The sequence below is a fragment of the Carcharhinus amblyrhynchos genome, chromosome 10, assembly GCF_965287045.1.
Source record: "Carcharhinus amblyrhynchos chromosome 10, sCarAmb.v2.hapA, whole genome shotgun sequence".
In the NCBI taxonomy this organism is placed as follows: Eukaryota; Metazoa; Chordata; class Chondrichthyes; order Carcharhiniformes; family Carcharhinidae; genus Carcharhinus; species Carcharhinus amblyrhynchos.
Window position 1 is genome coordinate 13077660 of NC_137333.1, and position 27946 is coordinate 13105605.

General features: G+C 40.1%; 1 long non-coding RNA gene across 1 annotated transcript; it reads left to right on the forward strand.

The window, feature by feature from the left end:
* The first annotated feature begins 17247 nt into the window (after positions 1-17247).
* On the forward strand, positions 17248-23202 carry LOC145349542 (uncharacterized). Its single transcript, XR_013888084.1, has 2 exons — positions 17248-21908; positions 22019-23202. It is a non-coding gene; the product is annotated as an uncharacterized LOC145349542 (long non-coding RNA).
* The last annotated feature ends 4744 nt before the right edge of the window (positions 23203-27946 follow it).

Here is a 27946-nt window from a genome sequence, read left to right on the forward strand (position 1 = left end):
TTCATAGCCAGCATAAGGACTTTACATATGGAGGAAAAGCTTAGTATTACCTGATACAATTCAAGTTACTTGCACTTTATGAAAGGAAAGGGTAAGAATTAGGAGAGAGGTGCAGTTTTAAATGTACAGTAAATCCCATTCAAATTGTGACTGTAGCAGCAGTATCGCAGCCCACCTGATCATGGACTCTGCCTGAGTCTCGGATTTCCCGCCACGAAAGCAGGCTCTAACCTCAGAGTTTGACAAGAATCATCATTATTTCACAATCCAATGGGGAGACAATGGCCTAGTGGTATTATTTCTAGGCTTGGTGGCACAGTGGTTAGAACTGCTGCCTCCCCACGCCAAGGACCTGGTTCGATTCCCGACTTGGCTGACTATCTGGATGGAGTTTGCATGTTCTCCTTGTGTCTGCATGGGTTTCCTCCGGGTGTTCTGGTTTCCTCCCAAGTCTGGAAGACATGCTGGTGAGGTGCATCGGCTATGCTAAATTCGCCCTCAATGCACTCAAACAGACACCAGATTTTAGTGTCTTGGGGACTTTCACAGTAACTTCATTGTAATGTTAATGTAAACCTACTTGTGGCCAATAAATAAACTTTAACTTTTAACCCAAAAACTCAGCTAATGTTCCAGCTTCAAATCCTGCCGCTGACGCTTAGTGGAACTTGAATCCGATTTTAAAAATCTAGAATTAAGAATCTACTGATGACCATGAAACTGTTTTCAGAAAAAAAGTATTAAAAACCCATCTGGTTCACTAATGTCCTTGAGGGAAGGAAATCTGCCATCCTTACCTGGTCTGGCCTACATGTGACTCCAAAGCCACAGCAATGTGGTTCACTCTCAACTGTCCTCAGACAATTTGAGATGGGCAATAAATTCTGGCCAACCAGCGACACCCATGTCCCACGGATGAATAATTTTAAAAAAACTCTGTTTTCTCATCTACAGAAAAACATTTTACTGTTGAGTCAATTTTAAAATGAGATGATGTCTGAAAAACAGGAAAACCATTGAGACATTTTATTTATTTAAAATTACAGCAGTACGTGAGAAAGCATAATCGACACATTAACCACAGACTCCAATGGATGCAGCAGAATGTAGTTATTGATGTGACATGTCCCACCTATCTGGGAGGTTTATTGATGGGATGGTAACAGAGAGGGATAATTGGTGACTGCCCTATTCAGTTTCCACCTAAAAGCAGCACATTATCTGGCTAGCACTGCATTCCAAAAGGTGCATCTTAAATGAAAAACCTGTCACAAATAAATGGCAAGTCCATTATCTATGGCAGGCTGACGCACAGTAAATGAGGGCATTGCTTGATTTTGAACATTTGATTTGAACGTATATGTTGACAACAGGAGTTTGCAAAATACTGACACCGATTTCTTTTGTGCAGGAATATGCCTGCGTGTTTAGTTTGGCTCAGGAATAGCATTGCTACCTCTCCAGATGAAATGTTTTGCATACAAGCCCCATCTGTACAACAGGAGCACGAAACCTAGGGTGAAACTTTGATAGAAGTCTGGTGGGGGTTGGAAGCATTATTAAACCCTGTGTGCCCTCTTGTGTGACGGTTGAATGTCCACACAGCACTGCTTTCAGAATGGGGAGCTACCCCAAGGTATTTAGGACTCAATCAACACCATTTAAACAAAAAAAACTAACTAGTCATTTATCTCAATGCTGCTTCATTGTGGGAAGTTGAATAAATTGGAAAATGGATCTGGAATGGACCCCCTTACATTTAATATACTGTGTAATGTTAATACACAGCGGAAAGATTGTACTTCATTAACATTCCATGTGATGCAAGTTGCAAGGGACAGCCAGTTGGTAAAAGTGGGTCGCAAGAAAAGAAAGTTTGAAAAACATTTTGTTAGGCACGAGCAGCACTCCAGAGTGCTTCACAGTAATTAATTACTTTTTGAAATATAATTATGCAGGCCAACAAGTCAACATCCCACAGTTAGTTTTTTTTTGTTTAAAATGGTGTTGTTTGAGTCATAAATACCTGTTAGGGTAACTCCCCATTCTGAAAGCAGTGCTGTGTAGGCATCTAACATTCACACAAGAGGGCATATGGGGTGTAATGATTCTTCCAACTACCAGATCCGTATTAAAGTTTCACCATAGATTACATTCTCCCATTGTGCAGATGGGACTTGAATGCAGAGCCCTTCATCTAGAGAGTTAATAGTGCTATTCCTGAGACAAGCTAAACACACACACAAAATCATAGCCTGCTGCCTGTTAGAGCACCTGTCAACTTTCTCCATTGGAAATCACAATTAATTTGATGCATTCTATGGTGATCCGTGAACCTGTTATAAAAGGAAACAAAAAAAAGGGCCATAGCTTTGGAGGTCCCCAGCATTGAATTTGGGAGGGGGGGGGGATACCCCAAAGACCCCAAATCCCTTGGGGAACTTTGTGGGTAAGCAGTTTGCACTGCAATTGCCCAGAAGAGCAAACATCTCCTGAATAATTGCCCAGTGCCGCAAAACATCCAAAAATGTGATTTAAATCACAAATTTCAAATGATTGAGGATTCATTGCTTCATTCACAAACCTTTATGGGAATGTCTGCCTAGCTGCAATCTACGTAAAACTTTCTGAAAGCTTGGCCAAATTATAGTTGACAGGAGGTGACTATTGGCAACCTTTTGCGTCTAAAAGAAAGATTAGTTTTATCCTAAAATAAAAACAGAAAATGGTGATAAAAAAACAGGAAATGTTAAAAATTCTCAGCAGATCTGGCAGTACATATGGAGAGAGAAACAGAACTAACATTTCAGACTGGCGGCCTCTTATCTCGCAATACTTATGAGTGCATTCAGTATTGTCTGTCTATATTTCATACTTTCAACATCTGCAGAATTTAGCCTTCATGTTGAGTAGTATTCATCCAGTTTCCAATGTGTAAATCTAACACTGAGCACCCATGATTTGTAATCGCACCCAGCAATGCGGGTTTGGAAATGAAAAAGTCCTCCTGAGTTTATTAAGTGGGCTGCTCTTTCAAGATTCAGGCAAACCCATTTGTCAGCACAACTCACCACAAGAGAATCATCAGAGGTCGTCACACCATTTATGTTTGTGGGCCCCGTGCGCCCTCTTGTGTGGATGTAAAATGTCCACACAGCACTGCTTTCAGAATGATACCCTAACAGACATTCATGGACTCAATCAACGCCATTTAAAAGAAACAAACTAACTGGTTGTTCGTCTCGATATCGATCTCCTATTTTTGAGGTGCTCGGCGTGTGATGACGTGACATTCATAAATGACCAAATAACCAAATCGTAAAGTGATCTGTTTGCACACCCCTCCCTGCACAACTGGATTGAACGTGATCTCTTGGCTATCTGAGACATCACAAACACATTCTGAATTCTTCAGATCGCCCCTGCAATGTGACATTCATTTTGGTTGCAATGTTAAAATTGTAAAGTAAAACAAACTAATATATATCAGATACAAATGTAAAATAAACTAATCCAACTACAAGTAAATGAAAAATGCAAATCCATTTAAAATAAATGTAGGATATTAAAAAAAACATATTAAAGTGTAGTTAGTCTTGTCTCAGCTAAGAAAAGATTTATTTTTCCTCTACTCTGTCAGCCATACAGATCTGACTTAGATGATTATCTAAGAAACTACTTTCAAGAAAATATTTTAAGAATAACATAGCCATTATCCAACATGCTCTTAGGGTTCTTTGTTTTCAAATTCTTGAAAGATCAGTTAATTTTTTTGCATATACAAGTGTCCTCAGTAGTCTGGAGGCCTTGCATTTTAAGGCATGGAATAAACCCTACAAATCTTTAAAAGGTGCATGAAGCAGTGACTTACACATAGCACTCAAGTGGTGAGAAGAATCAAAATGTCACTTTATTTTTGTCTGGTAATAGAATACATTTTTTCAGCTTATGTAACATATAAGAGAAATAAAAACTTTAAAAGCTTAACTCCAATTAAACAAAATGAAACAAAAGGATGTGAGGGGAGGGAAACTATCACAGAATCTTACAGGGCAGAAGGAGACCATTCAGTTCATGAGTCTGCACTGATAACAATTCCATCCAGACCCTATCCCAGTAACTCCACATATGTACCCTACAAATCCCCCAAACACCAAGGGGCAATGGAATGCCAATGGCTCATCATATATCAACCAAACAACATGAAAGTGGTGTGTAGAAATGATACAGGGACACATTTTGAAGAGAGTCTTACAAACTTTTGCAGTGCAGTACACCTTTCTTGGGAAAACATTGCAACTACCCAACCCACGTGGAGGCGAGCATTAAAATGTGGTTCAGCGTGTTTTAAGGACCATCAACTGCAACATCCAGCTTGCCCAGAGGAAGATCAGAAGGGGTTCAGCTGCATAAACTCTTTCCCTTCCCCCACTGTCACCCTGCTGCCCAAAGCACCAATGGGCCAGTTCTGTGGAAGCCTATTCCAATCTCTTCAGTCACAAGGCGACCCACAGAAGACAATGGAGTCACTTACAGCTTAGATGTAACAAGGAGTGTACAACTACTTCCACCCAATTAGAAGTGAATTACTGACCCCAGAGGTCTGAAACGGAGGAGGAAAATGCTGGGAGGACACTACAGGCAACTTTGCATCTGTGCAGAGAATAGACAAATAGATGCTTCAGGTATAGACTCATAACAGTATGGTGGCACAGTGGTTAGCACTGCTACCTCACAGTACCAGAGACCCAGGTTCAGTTACATCCTTGGGTGACTGTGTGTGGATTTTGCACAATCTCCCCATGTCTGCGTGGGTTTCTTCCCACAGTCCCAAGGATGTGCTGGTTTGGAACATTGGCCATGTTAAATTCTCCCTCAGTGTCGGACAGACACCGGAATGTGGCGACTAGGGGATTTTCACAGTAACTTCATTGCAGTGTGAATGAACTAATAAACTTAACTCAGAATTGGAATACAAGAACTGACAAACAGATTAAAACAATTAGAAAAAAGATTCAGTGAGCGAGACCATCTCAGTTCTCTAATGGGCAACAATATTAACATATTAAAGAAAATAATATAAATAAGTAATGAGTGGTTTTCATTATGGCAGGAGTTAAGGAACAATAGAAATATTTAATATGCTTGCAGTGTTAACTCTATAAATCTAAACTCATCTAAAGCACTGGTTCCTGCATCTCATCTCTCAGGTTTTGTTCAACTGTCACCTTTACGCTCAATAATCTATATTGGCTCCTAGTTGAGCAACATCTCAGTTTTAGAATTCTCATCCTTGGTTTTCAAATCCCTCCATAGCCTAGCCCCTCCCTATCTCTTTAATCTCCTTCAGCTCTGCAATCCTCAGAAGTATTGACACTCCTGTAATGTTGGTGACTTGTGAATGGGATTTCAATCACACCACAGTTGCTACCTGTGCCTTCAGCTGCTACAATCCCAAGTTCTGGAATTCTCTCTCTCAACCTTTCCACGATTTTCCTCCTTTCTAATGCTGCTTAAAAGCCTCCTCTCTGACCAGGTTTTTGATATCTGTCTAAATGTCTCCTTGCGTGTTTCGGTATCAAATTTTGTCAGATGTGACAAGTGGTTTGGAATTTCTTATCACCTTAAAAGGGGGTAGGTAAATACAAGTTTTTGAAACACAACAGCTATATGTTATTGAATATAAATCAAACCTGCTTGGACTTGGCTTCCTCGGTTCCATGCGAGACAATGAGCAGCAAGACTCTGCAATCTGGTACATCACATCTCTTTGACCCAGTTCAGGTGATGTCTCACATTTAGAAGGCCCCTCTTCAAATGTACTACATGAGCTTGTTGGCTGCCTTCCATTTGTGCCCATTCTACTGACAACGTGGTAGGGTGCATGTCCGAGAGGTGAACTACGTCCCTTGCTAGCTTCAGTCATCTCTCAGTCACAAATAAAACAAAGGACATTCACAAACAAAGAGAAAAGCTACTGGTATCCTTAAATAAGGGCAGCACGTTAGCGCAGTGGTTCGCACTGCTGCCCCACAGGTTCAATTCCAGCTTTGGGTGACTGTGAGTGGTCTTTGCATGTTCTCCCTGTGTCTGTGCGAGTTTCCTCCCACATTCCAAAGAAGTGCAGGTTAGGTTGATTGGCTATGCTATATTGCCCCTTAAATGTCACAGGAACTAGCAGGGTAAATAGATAGGGTGGGATGGGGGCCTGGGTGGGATTGTGGTTGGTGCAGACTCAGTGGGCTGAATGGCCTCCTTCTGCACTGTAGGGATTCTAAGATTAAATCTTATTGGATTAGGAGATAGCTATTGGTCCCATGGTTCACCAAGGTCTCAGATGTCCTGTTGACTTTGCCACACTATCTTGAGCTTGTACTCCAAGCAATTTGAGGTGGAAAAGATTTGAGGTGAAGAGTCAGGAAGAAATATCTAAATGGGGCATGCTGAGAGATGTCCTGTCCAGTGGATTTTGGACCAATATATACAGATATTAACACAATGAAAAATAAATTGGCATCTGATCACAGAAAAGATTATGTTTCATTCACATTTAAGTGTGTAAACTACTGTCTCCAATAACACAAATTAACCTTCCACATACTCCACTAAAGAAACCTCATCATTTCAGTACTTATTACAAATTATCATGCCATTCTTAACTCTAGTTAGAACCCTCTGCAGCTGCAAACACACAAGGGAATTCTCCAGCTAACACTATAGACAGGGAAAAGGTCATCCAGTGAACATTATACACTTACAGTAATGTTTATTTTTCAATTCCATTAACATTATGTAACAATTTACTACCATCATAAAATGGAAAATAAGTTAGACAACGTCTGATGAGACAACATTTAATTAATTTTATTTTATTTAAGTGCACATTAAAACAAACAAATCCTCTTAGCCCTAACAAGGAGATATATGGGCATGTAATTCTCCCAGCAAAAATGCGCTCATTATCCAAGACAGAAGTGATCTATGAGTTAATGACAGAACAGTCACTACTGATGCCTACCAGCACTTCATACTTCCAATTTCTGGTAATTAAGTCATGACATCCTTGTTAGGACCTCTAATTGCAGCTAGCTAATTAAACCAACTGACATTTTGTGCTGAATGAGGGCTGAGGGAAGTCAGAATAGTTGGGATTTTAAACAATCACTTTTAATTATGACCTCCCTGAACAATCAGATGGTACTAATCAAAGTCTATGCACAATATGCACTCAAGTACACCAAGAGCCTTTTAATAGGAACAACCTTGCAGTGAGAAAAACATTTCTTTTTTCCAACAGTTTCTATGGAAAAAACAGTACCACACAGCGAGTTTATTAAAGAGAAAGTGATGAAGAGTAATCTGGCCCATGTCTGTCACTTTATGTAAAATCACAAGAGGGTGTAAAGCACTTTGATATTATCAGGCGGCACAGTGGTCAGCACTGCTGACTCTCAGCACCAGGGATCCAGGTTCAATTTCAGCCTCGGGTCACTGTTTGTGTGAAGTTTGCGCATTTTCCCCACCTCTGCATGGGTTTCCTCCGGGACCTCCAGTTTTTTCCCCACAGTCCAAAGATATGCGGGTTAGGTTGATTAACCTATGCATTGTGGGACACCATGGGGCAATTAAGCATGGCCAGAGGGATTAGGGGGTAACTGTGGGGTTACAGGGAAAGGGCCTGGGTGGGATTGTTTTCGATGTAGACTTGATGGGATGAATGGCCTCTTTCTGCATTGTAAGGATTCTATCCTATGATTATCTATTGATAAAAATGTCCTAGTTAAATTGCCATCGTTGATAAGGAAAAAGTGCTATTAATTGTATCATCTTAAAAAGTCATACTCATTTGTTTCTCTAAAGGCAGAATGATTATTTAAAACTGAATAACACCCCTCTGGAAATTATTTTCATATACTACATGGCTATTTGCACAGAATTTATTCATGGGTAACTTACTGCATTTGCATGTACTAGCAAGCCTTCAAAAGATGACATAAGCAGCATTATGTTTGATTAATTCTGGTACCAGTGAAATCATTTTGGACACAGGTTAAATGAACTAAATTAGCAGCATTAACACTTGCAACCACTTCACAATGATCTCTTTGTGAAGCGACCTTTAAAAAAAATTATTATATAACGGAGTTTTAGTTTCACTTTTCTTGTTTGTAGTGTTATTTGCCCCGTTCTTGTGGAGGAAAATTAGTACAATTACTTGGCAAAATTTGACTTCATGAGTTTGTTTTATAATGAGAATATATTTACAATATAGGATTCATAATATCTGCAAGTAAACACAAAGGTCACAGAGATATCATTCTATATATTATAGTAATGAATGCTTTGTAGTAGTACCATTGGTATTTCTAATCAGAGCTTGGTGAGGTGCAGAACTTGGCTGAGCCACGATACTATAGCCCCCAGTAAAATCCTTATTTATTCAATCATAACCAGAGACTCTCTGACAATGGCTGCTCCTCTCCTGCCTGTTATCCCTGAAGGATGTATCCATAGCCCCCTCTTCATCTACATGTTGCCCAACAACAACACCATTCAAATGTACGTTACCCATTTCATTCAACAGCTGACAAGGCTGAGCTCTCCGACTCTACTTATAAAGCAATCTTTCCATTGCCTGTTGTCAAATTGCTTATCTCCAGTGTAAGCCACAGTTTTCCTCCAGTTAACCATTTGAGACCCCAAAACCATCATTTCTGACGGTAATAAATTTGGTACCCACATCATCAAATTTAACTTCCTCTTTCCACCCATTGTCAATGAAACTACATAGAAATCTGCAAAATCCAGTTGGCCCTGATGTGGGTGTCCAATCTGTGATATCTTACAGGATACGGAGAGAATGGTGCACACATGTGGGCCCTGATTTTACTGGCACGGCTGCCTGAGGGTCGTAAGATCGTGGCCGAGACAACGGGGATGCCATTCTGCGAGCCTTACCCACCCTGATTTTGGGGCAGCCATGCCGGTAAATTCAGGGCCATGGAGTTCAGTTACCCAGTTGATACTGGTTTATTCTGGTTTGCTTATATACACATATAGATAATCAAAAGACAGTGCCGCTACTCTCCTCCCTCCTTAATTAAATATTCAAATTTCCAATAGATCTTCCCTTGTTATTCATTTATTTAGAAACCTAACAACCAGTGATATCTGTTTCTAACTCTCAGAACTTGGAGAATGATGTTGACCTGCAATGGGCCCCAAGTCTGAGGAGACATTTTCTCTAACAAAGACCAATTTTCCCTTGACCTCTTATTGAAATTTCCATTACATCAGGCATGTCTGTCTGTCTCTCTGATTCAGTACTCAACTCGGTTCAGGTAGAATTAATGTTGAAGTAACCATTGCTGCATTTTTCGTATTCCAATTATTCAAATCATCTAACTCACTGATTCTTCCTAACTTCCTTCTTCATGAACCTAAGGAAAACATGATCAATACAAGCAATCCTAATTTGTCCACACAAAACAACTCCACCAAATATTTTTTCACAACTCTTTCTGATAGCCACTTTAACCATTTAAGAGAATGTTCTTTCACCTTTATGTTCTTGTTCAACTTTAGACTTCTTTCTCTATGCTTATCATGATTCTCTACCTGGTTTGTTTCTCTTTCACTGACTGTTCACAGGACCATGAGATACAAGAGCATAATTAGGCCATTCAGTCCATTAAGTCTGCTCCGCCATTCAATCATGGTTGATATGATACTCATCCCCATTCTCCTGCCTTTTCTCCACAACTCTTGATCCCCTTATTGATCAAGGACCTATCCAACTGTCTTAAAGACACTCAATGATCTGACCTCCACAGCAATGGCAGTGACAACAGATTCCACAGATTCATCACTCTCTGGCTGAAAAAATTCCTCATCTCAGTTTTAAAGGAGTGTCCCTTCACTCTGAGGATGTGTGCTCTTAAGTTCTAGTTTCTACTTCAGGCATCCTCTCCATGTCTATTCTATCAAGGCCTCTATATATTTTGTAAGTTTCAATTAAATCCTCCCTCATCCATCTAAACTCCATCAAGTATAGAAGTATAACTCCTCATATGACAAACACTCCATTCCTGGAATCATTTTTGTCTTAAATGCGACTTCAGCAATGTTAACCTCATTCTAGGCTGTCTAAGAAACAATTTCATTGCAGGAGTATCTCAACTATGTGTAGATGTGTTACAATGAACAAACAAACATTTTACCAATCTGCAATTCAATGACGATATCTCTTCCAATTAATATCTAGCGTTTATTTGACAAGAGCGTACAATTTGTACTAAGCATTATTCTGCTCCAATTAAAGCAAGAAGAAATAGTGAAACTCATGTATTTTATAGCATTCATCTTCATGAATTTTACAAACTCCTCAAAACAAAGCAGAGGTTCATCGTCAGACACAATTTCCTCCAGGAAGCCATAAGCAGCCAATAAACTACTCAAAATATCTGGAGTTATGCTGGCCGTTGCTTGAATCATTGGAAACACCTCAATCCACTTGAAATGACCATCCATCATAATGAATAGCTGTTGCCCTTTAAATTCTGTAAAATCTACCTGCAGCCTCTGCGAGGTATCTAGCCACTTCCATGGTTACAAAGGTATCTCCACTGTTTGACACACTCTACACTGGTTCAGTGTGCCCTCTCTGTCCTTATCTGTACACCAAAGTTGGCTTCTCACTAGACTCTGTCAAGGTAGGGGTGATCTTATAGAGGTCTATAGAATGAGGGGCATAGATAAGGTAGGTAGTCAACACCTTTTCCCAAAGGTAGGGGAGTCTAAAACTAGAGGGCATAGATTTAAGATGAAAGGGGAGAGATACAAAAGGGTCCAGAAGGGCAAATTTTTCACACAGAGGGCGGTGAGCGTCTGGATCGAGCTGCCAGAGGCAGTAGTAGAGGCAGCTACAATTTTTTGTCTTTTAAAAAGCATTTAGACACCTACAATGGTTAAGGTGGGTATGGAGGACTATGGGCCAAATGCAGGCAATTGGGACTCACTTATTGGTAAAAAGTGGGCAGCAAGGGGAAGTTAGGATGAAGGGCCAATTTCCATGCTGTAAATCTGTATGACTCTAATCTCATCCCCAAATTTTGATTGTGAAGATCACTTAGCAACTGCGATCCATATCTTTCAAGAAACAATCCCATCTCCCCACATAACACAACCATGACTAATTAATAACATATAAAAATAGCCTGATTTCTAAATCCATCATCCTGTTGGCCACACATTTGCAACATGGTTGACAATCTTGCCTCTACAGGGTTTCTGAGAGTTGTTTTACCAACGCCATCCTGTGTGTCTGGCAACTCATCCATGTGTGAAATAAAAAATATATCTTCACTGTTGTGCGCTACCTCTGCAGTGACAGTAATGTGGACAGTACAGTGATCATCTATATTAAATGCCAGACTGATAAGCATACAGAGGGTGAGTGGTCAGCAAACTGGTCTCCAGATCTGGGCTTGTTCACACACTGCCTTCTTTGAGATCCAACTAGCTATCGCACAGCCTTTTGTTTTTTTAGTCATATTCAATCAAAAACCAAAAACTGGTCCACAGAGAGAAATTACAGATCCAAGCTGACAAGACAGTTTCCCCACTTCTTGTCTTGGGCTCGGTCAATAAGATCCAAGCTGATGAGAGCAAGCATTGCACCCCCTCCAGTGCTTGATCTGAGCTCCATCTTAGCCAAAAGGCCTAGATGCTGTTTTTAAAAATTTCCTCAAATGAAGACTCAGCACAACCTCATCGACTTCTATCAAGTGTAGGAGCGGATACTATACTTAACCTCAGCAGAAGGCTGGCTGTCTCTTTGTTTTCTTAAATCTTTTTTCCCCTCTTTGATCTTGCCCTCTATTGGTTCCTACAATCCTTCAAAAGTTCCCTTCACCCAGATCAGTCCCTTTTTAGAAAAAAACTTTATGGCTGCTATGCATTAAAAGTATACTTACCCTATCTTTCCTCATCCATTTACAATCTATGAATTTGTACGTTTCCCAATTGCAAATCACTCGTTGCTATGTGTAAATTTTTTATTACACTATTAGATTTCCTCTGTCCATCAGCATACTAAGCTGGCTACTCTTCACGGTTAATTCTTGCAGTCTGATTCTAACCTGATTAAACAGGTACCCTCCCACAAGTTTGCTTTTCAGTGTATGAAAATATGACAGTGACATTACAAAAGGGAAAATGTTAAAATTTTTGTTTTCCCGACACCTGGAATTTCCCTTACACTCATCACCTGGCTGCAGAGGAAGAACATTGATTTTGATTTGAAACAATGTTTTATTAATAAAACACCAATGTACTGCTTTTTTCAAATCTTTGTGGAAGTTTTAACGCAACCTAAAAGTCTGTGACATTGATACTAGCAGAAATGAGATACATTTTTCATATCCTGTTGCAAAACTCAATCAAGATATTGGCGAAATTAGGAAAGGTCACTGTCTTTCTTGGACAGTTCCTGGGGCCACAAAATATATCTTTGTATGAGAAGTTAATCATTAATTGAATTCCACTATCCAAATCATTAAATCATGAACCTCTATGTAGCTTCAAGCTGCCTCGAGTGACCATTGCCAAAATTGCCCATCAACATTGTGCGCATATTGATGCCTTTTTTCAAAAACCAGAGCTGAAATCCACCACTTTCCACACAGAAATCTAACTGCAAAAGGCAAGGATTTTATTGTTTGGAGAAAAATAGTGGCCAAATTTGGAGAATGCAGAATTTCTCCAATGAAATTCTCATGGTAACATAAGTTCCTTTCCACAATTTATTGAACAGAAACAAGTGTTCTTCGGTTAATTTATGCCCACAGTAAAATGGATGACAGAACAAACTGCGACTCCAAAAGGGTGGAGAATAATTGGGGAAACCAATTTCTGCCTTGGAATGTGAGACTGCAGGATGCATAATGAACAATCTTAAGGGGGAATCTGAATGTGCACTTATATTCCCTATTAATGAGTCACCACATAAATATGGGTTTAGTCTGACACTGGTATACTTGCATCTTGTGCAGTCATCAGCAGGGCAGTAGTAGTTTGAGTATTCAGACAATTGATACAAACCAGGCAAAGGCTCCATGTTCCAAAAGACATCACAGAATAGCCTAGGCAGTATTGTCAAATGGTCTATGCATATAACGACTAAAAAGTTATATTTATAAAACAAAAATCGCTCATAAATATGAATGTATCTAAAGGAAGTGGTGAAGATCACTCGTTTGACTTGGGAACCAGCTTTATGGGTTATCTTCCTATCTTTATCTGTCACTTGTAAAACATTGACTGTAAAGTCTTGGGAGCAAAAATGAAATAACAATCACAAGTGAGGTTGATGGCCTTTCATCACTTCCATCTACTTGAATCATAAACCCGAGTTTCTTTCTCCAATACTGCCTGACCTGCTGAGCATTGCCAGCATTTGCCATTTTCATTTCAGATTTCCATCATTCATAGTGTGCTGCTTTTGGTTTGCTGTAACAAGCAAATACAAAATGAGTGTCAACAAACATTGAACTAAATTCAATTATAATTTTGACAGCGCATTTCTATTTCTGCATTTTGATTTGCCCATTTGTTTTAATGGATGGGAACCAACGAGAGAGTACATGGGTACATAATGTTCCCCACTGCGTGTGTGTCATGTGTTTCTAAAAGTTGATTTCTCGCTTGAGGTTTGGCAGTGAGCAGGCAAATTAACAGCTCCAAAAATACAACACTTACTGTAACCATGAAGCTAGCTCACATTTTCAGCCTTTAAATGCATTTATTATGAGAAGAAAAAGGAAAGCAAGGGAAAGATGGATGAACAAATGTATTTCCAGTTAGCTTGCAGCTTAAATCACAGAATAAGAAACTTACATTTGGTCAATAATTTGAAATTGTTGCATTTATAACAATTAAAAGAGGAACACATCAGAAACAAGGTCATGTTACCCTCCACAGAAATGACATGCATGTACTGGATTGTAGTGTACTAGCACACTTTTGACACTGAAATTCTCAATTTCATCATTGTGTATTTGATTGAGCTTTATAGGAGCAACTTGATGGGGTAAGGAAAGGCATTAATGTGCAGTATAGTTAGGCTTCCAGGTCAAAGCAGTGCAAATCCATGTCACTGATTTTGTATTTGTTTGGGTGTGGTGCTCCAGATAGAGATCATACTAACAATACATACTGGATACATTCTCAAGTTCCCACAATTGCATTTCAGAGCAAACAAATAATTCTTTGATTTTTGATTGAAAAAAAGGTTTCCATGCTTAACATGCACAGTAAAGTTAGTTTATTTATTAGTCACAAATAAGACTTACATTAACTCTGCCATGAAGTTATTGTGAAATTCCCCTAGTTGTCACAGTCCAGTGCCTGTTCGGGTCAATACACTTAACCAGCACGTCTTTCAGAATATGGGAGGAATCCCACGCAGACACGAGAACATGCAAACTCTACTCAGACAGTGACTCAAGCCAGGAATCAAACCCAGGTCCCTGATGCTGTGAAGCAGCTGTGCACCACTATGCTACCATGCCGCCCAGGTTTATTTGGAATCACAAGCTTTGAGTGCTGCTCCTTCATCAGGTGATTCCAAATAAGCCTGTTGGCTTTTAACCTGATATTGAGACTTCTTACTGTGCCCACCCCAGTCCAATAACGACATCTCCACCTAATGCTCCACATGCTGAACGGTGTTCAAGGGCTTCATTTTACAGTTATTTGTTGCATCACCATTAATAGAAGTATCAATAGGCAGTGGATTACTTAAAGAAACAACTCTCATCCACTCGCAATACCGTCCCCCTCCCCATAATGGGTGTCTTTTTTCCAAAGCTTTAACACAACAAACAAGGCAAAAGAAAACATACTTACTCATCCATCAATATTAATCTCACACATTACAAATACCTGATCCATTCATCTTGCAGACACAAATTAGCAATTCAAGAGTTTTAACAAATGAGCCTCTAAATGTAAACTTATTAGGTTATATATTTTTACTGCACACTGTGCTGTGCTCTCTACAGATCTGCTCTTGTCTGTACATGTTTTCTTGTTTCATGTTATTGATGAAAACGAGCTAATCACATTTTTAATGCTGTCTTTGGGGAAAATATTTTGAATCAATGTAGGAACTAAACTGTGGAATGAATCCATTCTATTAAATGCCAAAAAGCTGCTTTTATTTTTCAAATCACAATATTTTCACACTTAATATTGGCAACATTTCTTGCACACAATATGAAGAAACCGCAAGACAATTTTTCTGAATATTCCATAGGTTTGCTGATGGCACCACTGTAGTGGGTTGGATCTCAAACGATGAAGAGATAGAGGATTTGGTGAAATAGTGCAGCGACAATAATCTCTCCCTCAATGTCAGTAAAATGAAGGAGCTAGTCATCAACTTCAGGAAATGTACTGGAAGACATGCTGAAGTGCAGATAGTTGAGAACTTCAAGTTTCTCCAGATCACCAACAACCTGCCCTGGGCCTTCCATGTTGATACTATAGGGAAGCTCACCAATGCCTCCACTTTCTCAGAAGACTAAGGAAATTCAGTGTGCCCACTACAACTCGTATCAATTTTTACAGGTGCACCATAGAAAACGTCCTATCCAGATGTATCACAGCTTGGTACGGCTCCTGCTCTGACCAAGATTGCAAGAAACTACAAAAGGTTGCGAACGTATCTCAGTCCATCCATTGATTCTGTCTACACCTCTGCTGCCTTGGGAAAGCAACCAGCATACTCAAGGAGCCCCATACAGATCAGATATACTCTCTTCCACCTTCTTCCATTGGGAAAAAGATGCAAAAGTCTGAAAAATCATACCTACAGATTCAAGAATAGCTTCTTCCCTGTCATCAGACTTTTGAATGGTCCTATCATGTGTTAAGCTGATCTTCATCTTCACCCCATCTATAACTGCAACACTATATTCTGTACCCTATCCTTTTCCCCATGAACTTCTTGTACTCTATGAATGGTATGTTTTGCCGATATAGCACATAAGAAATAATACTTTTCACTGTATCCCAGTACATGTGACAGTAATAAATCAAATCCCAAAAATTCTGTCAAAGATGGAATGACAACTTAAGTTGGTCTGTAAGCAGTGTCAAAGTACGTGATCATATTTGATCCAATCCATGTATCAAAGTCCACTAGAAACAATGTGGGATTACAGACCTCCTAATCAATTGTCGTATTGTTAGTTACATTAATTATAGAGGCAGTTTATAATTGACCACTCCAGAAGCAAGTTAAGTGCCACTCACACGAAGTCAACCAATAGGTTTACACATTTCCAAAATTATTGCATGATTTCTCAGGGATAGCGGATAGACCAAACCCCAGGCTAGCCTGATGAGGAATGAACATTTCACTAAGACTTTCCTTCCAGCTTAACTCTTCTAAAGGTGTGTCTTAGGTGATATGCAGGTGTGTTCTGGCATAAAGCCTCAAAACACTGACGTCCCACCAGGCGTGCCTTCACGAGATCCTCCAAATCCAGTGGCAAGATATGCAGTCCAACTCTTCTCCTAAGCCACCTTGTCCAGCTAATCATTCAAACCCAGCTCCACTGGGTGGGACATGTAGTTTGCATGCTCAACACCAGACTCCCAAAGCAACAGCGCTACTTGAAACTCAGATGAGTCAGGAGACTCCCAGGACAGCAGAAACACTTCTACAAAGCAACTGTCAACTCTTGAGAGATCCTGGCTTGTGGCCAACCAAAATAGAAAAGACGCATTTGAGAAGGTGCTAATATGACAAAAAGTAGACAAATATGGTTTGATGCTTAATCTTCTTTACTTAGAAAAGTGCAAACAGCACATCATGAACACAGAACTTGGTGGTAGCTACGCACAGGTCTTTCGTGGCTACAATAATAATCCGCGCAAGCCCATGTCACTGACGGTTTGTACAGACGCACACTTAAAAGATTTCAGTATTCATTTTCAAATAGGGAGCTTAGTATGCCCACTATAACACACTAAAAGCGTCAGATGTTGGGAATGTGTATTGGCAAAGTCAAGGTGTTGAAGAAGGCGCACAAAACTCAAAAATACTTAATCTACCCAACCCTTCAAGCACCACCTACCCCACGTGTGGTAGAGTCTGCACATTGTGCACTGGATTCTCAGCCGTGTCAGAACCCACTGAAACGGGAGAGAAAGCAAGTCATCCTCGATCCCAAAGGATTGCCTAAGAGGAAAGATAAGGTACAGCTTTATTTCTAAAAATAGTATAATTCATTATAGCACTGTGAATTTGCATTTGTAAAGACAAAAAGCACAAGTTTATGAGTTTGTCAAAAATGCAAGTTTTTCCTCCCACTAGAAATATTTCATTGCCGTTCTCAGGAATTGCACTTGTGTGGATCTTGCTGCATTTTTTTAGTAATAATGTCCGCATCTGTAATTGAGGATAAAATGTTTTTGCTTTTGTCTGAATTACCTTTTTTTGCATTATTTTCTTCTTCATTTCTGCCTATATTCTAAAGAACATAATCTTTAAAAGGAAAAACAAAAATTTGTCAAGTACAATGTCACAAAGGTTTGTGGCAGGCTAGAAGATTGGGAAAAGTCAATAGATCAGCAAAGAATGAGAAAGAACAAATAAAAGGAGGAAGAAATTGAAGTACAAGGCAAAATAAAAAACATAGAAAAAAAGCTCAAAGAAGTCTGTTAAAAGGAAAAAGCACTTGAAGGGAGACTGGTGTTACGATCCCAGTAGAGACAGATAACTTTTAAAAAGAAAAATTAACTTTATTGCAAGCTGTTACTAACTTAAACATTTTTTAGGACATTTACTGTAACAACTGGTTAAAAACTCTAATCACTAAACAATACCTTGAAGGCAAATTGCACTTCAAAATGCATTAATCAAAATGGGTTATTTCGTTCTAATTCTTACAAGCAAACATACTTGACAGGTATATTTTAACACTGTCCTTTACGTAGATAATCCTTTTTCCAGAATGTTGATTCCGGTTCTTTTCCTTTCTCACCCTGGTAACATAAATAAGGTTTTTTCCAAACGTTCTCTTACTTATCATTGTTTTTCTCTCTTCCTCGCCTATTAGTAATTATAGAAATGTGGCATTAGAACATAGAACAGTACAGCACTGTACAGGCCCTTCGACCCTCGATGTTGTGCTGAGCTATGTCCCAACCCAATATCAAGCTATCCCAGTCCCTATCATTCTGGTGTGTTCCATGTCCCTATCCAATAACTGCTTGAAAATTCCTGAAGTGTCTGACTCCACTATCACCGCAGGGAGTACATTCCACACCCCATCCACTCTGAGTAAAGAATCTACCTCAGAAATCCCTCCTATATCTCCCAACGTAAACCTTATAGTTATGCCCCCCCACTAACAGCTACATCCACCTGAGGAAGTAGAGTGGATGTTCAGAGACTATCTATCCCCCTCATCATTTTATAAACTTCTATTAAGTCACCTCTCATCCTCCTCCGCTGTAAGAGAAAAGCCCCAGCTCCCTCAACTTTTCCTCATAAGGCCTACCCTCCAAATCAGGCAGCACCCTGGTAAATCTCCTCTGCATCCTCTCCAATGCTTCCACATCCTTCTTATAGTGAGGTGACCAGAACTGCATACAATATTCCAAATGTGGTCTCATCAAGGTCCTGTATAGTTGCAACATAGCCCCACGACTCAACCCCCTTGTTAAGTATTACACATACTTACAGCACAGAAGGAGGCAATCTCACCTGTCAGACCTTTGCTAGTTCTTTTGTCCATAACCATACAAGTTCCTCATTATCAGATATCTTCGTAAAATTTACGGAAAAGGTCACGTGGCCTAGTGGGCAGCAACCCTGCCCGAGTCAGAAATTCCAGGTTCGAGCCCCACTTTGGGACATGATGGCTCAGGAAGGTGGGTTCATAATGTGGCCAAAGAGATTGGTTATCAAGCTGTAATTCCTTTCTTATGGCAGGTGGTAAGTTAGGAGTGGGAGAGTCTCCTGGTCTGCCAAAACCTACAGAAAACAATGACAATGACAAACTACTGCAGAACCTTGCCAAGCATAATGATGGACCAACACATCCACCGTCGTCAATGCCCTACCAGGGCACGGTAGCCGGAGAGAATATAGCAGGACACTTAGCAAACCATATACAATATTCACTCCACCTGATTATGGGAAAGGGAGATAGTGTTTATCAAATTTATAAGGATGTAACAAGCAGGGTGAATAAAGGAGATTCAGTAGATGTATTCCCAAAAGGCAATTATAAGCTGCCACATAAAAAGTTATTGTGAAAGATGAGGGCTTATGGTGCTTGGGGTGATATATCAGCATGGATAGCGGATTGGCTAACAAACAGAAAACAATGAGTCAGGAGAAAAGATAATTTTTAGGTTGGAAAACCCTAGCTAGTGCAATACTGCTGGGCCTCAGCTATTTATGATCTATATTGTTGATTTGGATGAAGGGACAGGCAAGTTTGCTCATGGTACAAAGATAGGCAGGAAACAACTTGCATGGAAGATGCAGAATCTGCAAGGGAATTCAAATAAACTAAGTAACTAGGCAAAAAGTTAGCAGATGGAATATTATGCAGGGAAAAAAAAAGAGTGAGGTGACCACTTTAGCAAGAAGAATAGAAAAACAGATTATTAAATTTATAGAAATCACAGAATACTGCAGTACAGAGGTGTCCATGAATCACAAAATGTTACTGTACCTATAACAAGTGGGACAAGGTAGAACGGTCTTCATAGAGTCAGTGCACACTCAATAGACCGAATTGCCTCCTTCTGCAATGTAAGGGTTCAGCGATTCTGAGAACACTTTGGAACCCCCCAACAACATCCTCGTTATTAGAACAGTTATAATAAAATGTCTGAAAACTATGCATTCAGAAAGCCTGGCCACTGCAATAGAAAGCAATACCTATAAATCCTAGGGTATTTGCATCTAGTGCTCATTCCCAACTTGTGTTGTAGAGTTTTGCTAGTTCCACCCCACCTCTCCCCACTGTCCCTTATTTGCAGGACTTCCGCACATGGGCCCCATAAACCTACGCATTAATCATCCCCTATACAAGACAAAACCAAAAGCGGTGCTGATCACATTGCTAACACCCACTGAAATGTCATGGCAACTACAAACACAGAAATAACTCCATGTAGAAAATAAACACTTCTCAGAAAAACGCAAGGAAATTGAAGAGAAACCAATTTTATGTTGCCCTCCTACCCCTGCTCCATGAGTAATTAACTGGTTAACACGACACTTGGTTATTTGCTACACAGTAAATTGAATGTCTATGCATCTCCCTCTGGCTCTAGCCAATACTTCATACAGATAATGTCAAATTCATGAAAATGCTTATATATTTAGCGAATGCAATACACGTGCTTATATTAGCACTTGAACGTACAACTGTCATCATGGTTTTGAAGGAAGCTGGAGCCCCAGCATGCATAACCCAGTGACATTATAATATCAATATCATTGAATCTGCTTGCTATTTCTAACCAAGTTAATGCCACAAGCCTTAATACAAGAGCAGAAGAATATCAGAAAGTAAAGGCAAACAGGAACTGGTTAATGGATTGCAATCTCTTGCTGAAATTTATAAGTATTAATTTTCCACAAATGCATTTTTTAAAACAGCATATCAACTTCAGTCAGTTAAGTCACAATTCACCCCTCAACAGAGGGGTTCTATAATTGTTTTGTTGTAGAACGATTATCCATAGTCTGTGAAATAAAATGAAAAAACTATGGACTATGTATTTAGATATTTTTTCTAATTTTATTACTAAAAGTTAAGTGGAGACCTGTATTAAATCTTAAAATTGAACAATGTGGCAGAATTACACATCGTTACTATATAGAATGCATTACGACAAAAAAAATTGCACAAAGCAATTAGCATCCACTCCCTTCAAATTCAGGGATCATAGCAAGTTGAAAAATCTATTTCAGTTTTGTAAATACTGCCGATGCTCTGAATTCTGCCAAATTATGCCAATCTTGTTATTTTCACATGAGTCCTTCAGAAAATCAATTAGAAAAATGTGATTATTAACCACTAAGTGTTTTGATTAATACATGTGGCCTCCCAATCTTAGCCCAAGCATTTGAGTGTAAATGTGCAGATCTTTGCAGATTTTAATTGTGAGCAAGTCTATCGTGCGAGCATAATTTAGACAGAGAAGAACCAGCACTAAGGGTTAGACTGAAGTAAGTAATCCCTGGGGTAGGAAAGAGGGCAAAATAGCTGTTTTCCCTTTAAAGGCTACATGCAACCAAAGCAAATGAGAAGGGGGTTGTCATAATAAAGACTGAAAACAAAGCAAATCAAATTTTTCACAATTAACTTAAGAACAAAGCTGACAGGTTTGGTGCTGAGCATTTTCATTTCTTTGCTCAAATGTAGTTATCCGTCCTCTTTTATGCAAATGTGATGTGACAGGAGATGCTGGGAGCACTCAACCGAAGGTATCGTACACAACAGGGGCTGCAGGCTTGCAGGCAGAGTTACAGATTAAATGGAGTGAATACTGATGGATAAATGACTTGAGCAATGGTGAAGCGCTCATAAAGACATTTCCAAAAAATCCAAGAGAGGAGTGCAACAATCCAATTAACATTGCCCATACCTAGGCTCTCTCTAAACAGTGGAAAAGTGACACTTAAGTCGCTGAAGAAATATCTGCAGGATCTGGTATTAGCATACAAACTGAAAATTATCACTTACGAGTTTCTAAATTCATTCCCTGTGGAACGCAAAGTAAAAGACACTGCAAACTGTTTAGTATAGGATTAAGTAAAAAAAAAATTACATTAGACATGTATGGGCTTTGCAGTCTTCACTGTCAAACAGGTATGTCATTCACCTGACGAAGGGGCTAACCCGAAAGCTTGCGAGTATATTATCAAATAAATAGGTTGGACTAAAACCTGGTGTTGTCAGACTTTTTACTGTGTAAACAGGTATGTCACAGTATTCAGCTATTTAAGAGTTGCAACTATTGTCAACCACTTGGAGAGAGAAAAAAAAAGTGAACATCATAATTACAATGAACACTATCTATAAAAAGGTACAAGCCAAATGAGATTATAGGGAGAGTGGGAATGGGTGGCACAGTAGTTAGCACTGCTGTCTCTCAGTGCCAGGGACCCCAATTCTATTTCAGCCTTGAGTGACTGCATGTAGTTTCTCCCAGTGTCTGCATGGGTTTCCTCTGGGCGATCTGGTTTCTCCCCCCCCTCTCCCCCAACAGTCCAAAGATGTGCGGGTTAGCTTGATTAGCCATGGTAAATTGACCCTTAGTGTCAGGGGGATTGGCAAGATAAATGCATAGGTTACAGGGGTAGGGCCTGCAGCGGGGGAGGGGGAATGTTGTCAGTGCAAGCCCGATGGGCTTCGGCACTGTAGGAATTCTATTAAGGATAATTAAAGGAAGTTTATATGGATGTAAACATCAACATGGACCAAATGGACTGAATGTCCTGCTTCTATACCATAGTCTTCATGCAACTTTATCACAATGCAAAGACCTGTTATTTGGATAGGAATCATGTTTTTGGAGGATGCCTTCCTTTGTCCTGGAATGTGCCACTGGTCCAGCTATGCTCCAACAGAACATAGAGAATAATTCCATTAAAAAAAGGGCAGAAAAAGATAGCTTATGTTCTTAACTTTTCAAACCGAACGGTTAGATGGGCCAGATGTTGTATAGATTCCATACAGGTTTCCTGAATGTTACAAGCAAACGTAGAAAGAAGCCAGGTATACAAAGTGGATTGTCTGAAACTACAACACAAAATTATTTAAGTCATTTCTCAAAACCAGCAGTACCTTTGCTTGAACGCCAAAAGGGATACATTGTCCATATCCACAATTCTTAAACCAAGTACCTAAACTTATCTTTTAATCAGTTTTGTAGTTTCAGACTGCCCAGATTAAAATGCCTGCTTATGACATTCAGGCAACTGTACAGTCAAAGTCCTAGAATTACATAGAATCAAAATAATCCACCTGATTACTAAATTTGAAAAATGATGTTGACTCAAGTTCATAAACTCTCCTTTGCTGCCTTCGTTTAAAAAAGTTATCCCTCTCTCATACTACGGGAGCCAATACTGCACTCCATGAAAGTGAATGCATCAACAAAGTACTGTTTCAACATGACCCGGAGCTGAGCAACAAGATCTTTGGCCGATTCCCATGTCTCAACAAATTTTATGGAGGGGTGAGCGGGGACCGTTCTAGGTTTTGTTGGGAAAGGGAGGTCAGGCTGTGCCAGGGCCCCAGTCGTCTGTCCCAACATGCGCCCCGCGCCTCCAATAAGCAATATTAATTGCCAGTTATTAATGCCACTTCCTTCTCCCAAAGAGCCTGTTTTCACTTCCCACAAATTGGCTGATATTTCAACTCGTTCACCAGATTCTTGCTCTCCTAGTTTCATTCCTTCCCATTCCTGTCATGCAATTTGCTGTGAAAAGTCTGACAACACCAGGTTTTAGTCCAACCTATTTATTTGATAATAGACTCACAAGCTTTCGGGGTTAGCCCCTTCGTCAGGTGAATGGAGAGTTCTGGCCTCAGACAGAACATATAAAGCACAGACAGTTTAGAGATTACTGATTAGAATGCGAATCCTTACACCTAACCTGCTGTTCAAGACCAGAAGTGGCTGATAATGTGAGTGGAAGGAGCACTGATCACAGTTTAAAGAGATGTGTATTGTCTCCAGACAGTACAGTAAGTGAGGTTTTGCAAACCCAGGCAAGTCACGGGGGTTACAGATAGTGCGACATGAACCCAAGATCCCTGTTGAGACCGTCCTCATGTGTGCGGAACTTGGCTATCAGTCTCTGTTCAGCAACTCTGCGCCATCATGTGTCATGAAGGCCGCTACGCTATGCATGCAGACGCTACGACAACGGATGAATGAACATCGCTCGACAGTCACCAGGCAAGACTGTTCCTTCCTGTTGGCGAACACTTCAGTGGTCACGGGCATTCAGCCTCTGATCTTCGGGTAAGCATTCTCCAAGGCGGCCTTCACGACACACGACAGCGCAGAGTCGCTGAACAGAGACTGATAGCCAAGTTCCGCACACGAGGACGGTCTCAACAGGGATCTTGGGTTCATGTCGCACTATCTGTAACCCCCGTGACTTGCCTGGGTTTGCAAAACCTCACTTACTGTACTGTCTGGAGACAATACACATCTCTTTAAACTGTGATCAGTGCTCCTTCCACTCACATCATCAGCCACTTCAGGTCTTGAACAGCAGGTTAGGTGTAAGGATTCGCATTCTAATCAGTAATCTCTAAACTGTCTGTGCTTTATATGTTCTGTCTGAGGCCAGAACTCTCCATTCACCTGACGAAGGGGCTAACCCCGAAAGCTTGTGAGTATATTATCAAATAAATAGGTTGGACTAAAACCTGGTGTTGTCAGACTTTTCACTGTGTTTACGCCAGTCCAACGCCGGCATACCCACATCATGCAATTTGCTGTTCAGGGTTTGAGCCTCACTTCCCTTTTCCCACTCATGCAGGGTTACCTTGAATAGTGAAGTTAACCCCCAAATTCTTTTTGCCAATATTTCGTTAAAGCCCTCATTCCCTTCCCCCTCCACCTTGAGGTGTTGTTATGAGTATCTCATGTTTGATACCAGATATCAGAGCCTTGTTTGCTTGCACTAGAGTACTGAAGCCCCTGAGAGGGCCTTTCAATGCAATATATCAATTTTTAAAAGATTGTTTCAACAGGAAACTATTCACCAAATGAAAACGAGAGACCATGGCATCAAGCTCAGAAGCAGCAAAGTGATTGGACGAAACAGGTTCAACAGGACTGGGTAGAATGAACTGCCTGGAGTAGTGGTCAAGAGGGATAATATCTCATTTTAAGAAGAAGTTGGGATTAACATTTGCCAATAAAATCAGTTCACTGACAGTGTGTATTCAGTTTTGAACTCTGGGGCTGACCAAACAAAAAGGTCTCTTACATTCCTAGATACTATGCCATCACATTGCAAAATATCAGTCCACGAGAATTAGGTGACAAACATTTGCTAGTACACGAATTTACTCAGTGACAATAATAAGACTTCAAGATGTAGGAACAGGAAAAGGCCATTTGGCCCCTCAAGTTTGCTCTGCTTTTCAATAGGATCGTGGCTGATTCAATCGTCCTCACGTCCACTTCCCTGGCCTTTCCCTGTAACCGTTGATCCCCTTACTAATCAGAAATCTATGCACAAAGACTCAGCTCCCACAGCTCTCTATTGCAAATTTCAAAGAGACTCAATCCTCAGAAGAAATTCCTCCTTGTCTCAGTCTTAAATTGGCACCTCGTTATTCTGAGACCGTGCCCTCTGGTCCTAGACTCTCCTATGAGAGGAGACAGCCTCTCAGCGTTTATCCTGTCAAGCCCCAAAGAATCCTATGTTTCAATGAGATCACTTTTCATTCTTCTAAATGCCAATGAATAGAGTCCCAACCTGTTTAACCTTTCCTCAAGATAATCCCGCCATTCGGTGGATCATCCTAGTGAACCTTCACTGTACTGCCTCCAATGAAATAATATCTTTCCTTAAATAAACGAAAGAAACTGCTCACAGTATTCCAGATATGGTCTCACCAGTATCTTGCACAGTTGCTGCAAGATTTCCCTACTCTTCTACTCCAACCCCCTTGAAGGGCCAACATCCCATTAGCCTGCCTGATTACCTGCCACACTTCATGCAAATACTAAGCCCTTTTGTTTTCAACTTTATGTAGGTTTTCTCTATTTAAATAATATCGTTCTTTTGTTCCCCCTTCCAAAATGAACAACTTCACGTAATACTTTAGCTATGACAACTGTAAGCTATAATGGAAAAGATACAGCTTAAGATTATAGATAGGATGAAGGATTGGATGGCACTATATTTTTGAGGACAAGAAAGCAGAAAACTCAGGGTAAATGCAATGGATCACATCATGAGCAAATTGACCCAAGAGCCTAGAGATAGTGGTTTTTCATTTGAGAATCCAATTTTAAATCCACTACAGACTTCACCCGAATCAGTCACCTTTATGAAAGGCTCCTTTGCAGTAAGTTTGGATAATGAACACAATTCTACAGCACTAAACCTCTGCATTTGGTAGTGAACATGTTTGTTACTATGAAAGGTCAGCAGGATAATTGGAGCAAAGAATAAACATCCATGCCTGTGTAGGAGACATTTATTCATATCTCTCATGTTGACTCAAGGGAAAAAAAATCAGATAAGGATATTAATTTTAATAATGAAACTCTTACTTATCTGAGCAAACGACACATCCTGTCACCCCATCTGATCATCTAACATCCTGCAGCATGAAATACTCCTGTAGAAACAAAAAAGGAGTTATTCATATTTACATATAGGGCAGGTTTTCCAGACGCGCTGTTCTAAAACTGGAAACTCCTGCCGAGGTCAATGGACCTTCGCATGGTCCATCCCCTGCCTGCTACAATTCCCGTAGTGGCGGGATGGGGAAATTCCCCCCATAATCTCTTGAATACAAGGGGAGAAGGAATATTAAATGATTACTTCAAGAATTGTGTATAAGACTGTCATGGTAGTTCTTTCAGTGCCTTGAACAGGGACTGCAGAGGCATATTTATATCCAAAGTGGGCAAAAGGGGAAAGAGTCAAGATCTGTAAAAATTTTTAAAAATATCTCGTCATTTTCTAGCAAAGGCAGCACAGAAAAACCTGAGATAAAAGGACAAGCAACCAAAAGGGCAAGAAGGAAAATGTGACCTTAATCTGGTACCCAGTGCCAATCTACTCAAGATTATTTAATTAGTCATATTAATCTGGCAGTTTTGCAATACAAGAAATCTTTGATACATGAAAGGAATGAACGTATTATCCTGGAGATTTCCCTAAATGCTCAGTCATTAACAAGAACCATGCTGCAAGTATCTGCATACTAGAACACACCAAATGATTTCCCTTCCATTGACAACCAGCATCCAGTCACCCATGAAGATGACATCTGATTTAAGAAAAATATATTTTTCATTGATTATTTAACTCCCCTCATTAACAATTGCTTCTCTCCAAATCAAGGGGCTACAGATACACAAGCAGTATTCAAATTCCATGATCTCATCCAAGCAAAGATTATTAATTAAAGCACAGGACTCAGCAGTTAAGTTTTGGCAGGTTATCTGGCTATGGAGGGTATCACAGCTAAGCCAGGCATCCTTCTCACTGCCCCCCCCCCCCCCCCGCACCCCCCCCAACCCCAAACCCCCGCACGTGCATGGACTTCCAACAGGAATCACTCGATGATAAACAGGAGCTGGAAACTCAAGCTATTTTATCTCTCCAACAGGGAGACAGAAAATAAGTGTTACATCCCAGCAAAGATCAACTTCTACAGCAGAGACTGGAGATCCAAATTGGAATACTGGTTCACAGGCACACATTGGATAAACTGATACCACTGATTGCTTTCCAATCATTTAAGATGTTTCAATCTGTGAAAATAGCCTTGTCACTTTAACCCATAACAGCAATGACTTGTTTGTCATTTGGTAAATTTTCCATTGTTTCTCATGATATGGTAAAAAGTGTCTTCCTCCAAGTATTTGTTGGATCTTCCTTCCAGTCGCATGGCTTCATATTACTTCTCCTTGTTATTTTTTCTAAAAAGAGAGGAAAAACTTGTCTGACTTTTCTACTCACCCAATTCTAGCACATTGGCAAACAGCCAATTCTAGCACATCATAACCAAACAAGCAGCAGAGGAAGAACCTTACTTCTCATAGGCTGCAACAGAATGAAAATTGTTCTTAAGGGCCTGTTCTGCGCTGTAATGTTCTATGTTCTATGTTCTATTCTTATCCGGTCTGTCCTACTTGC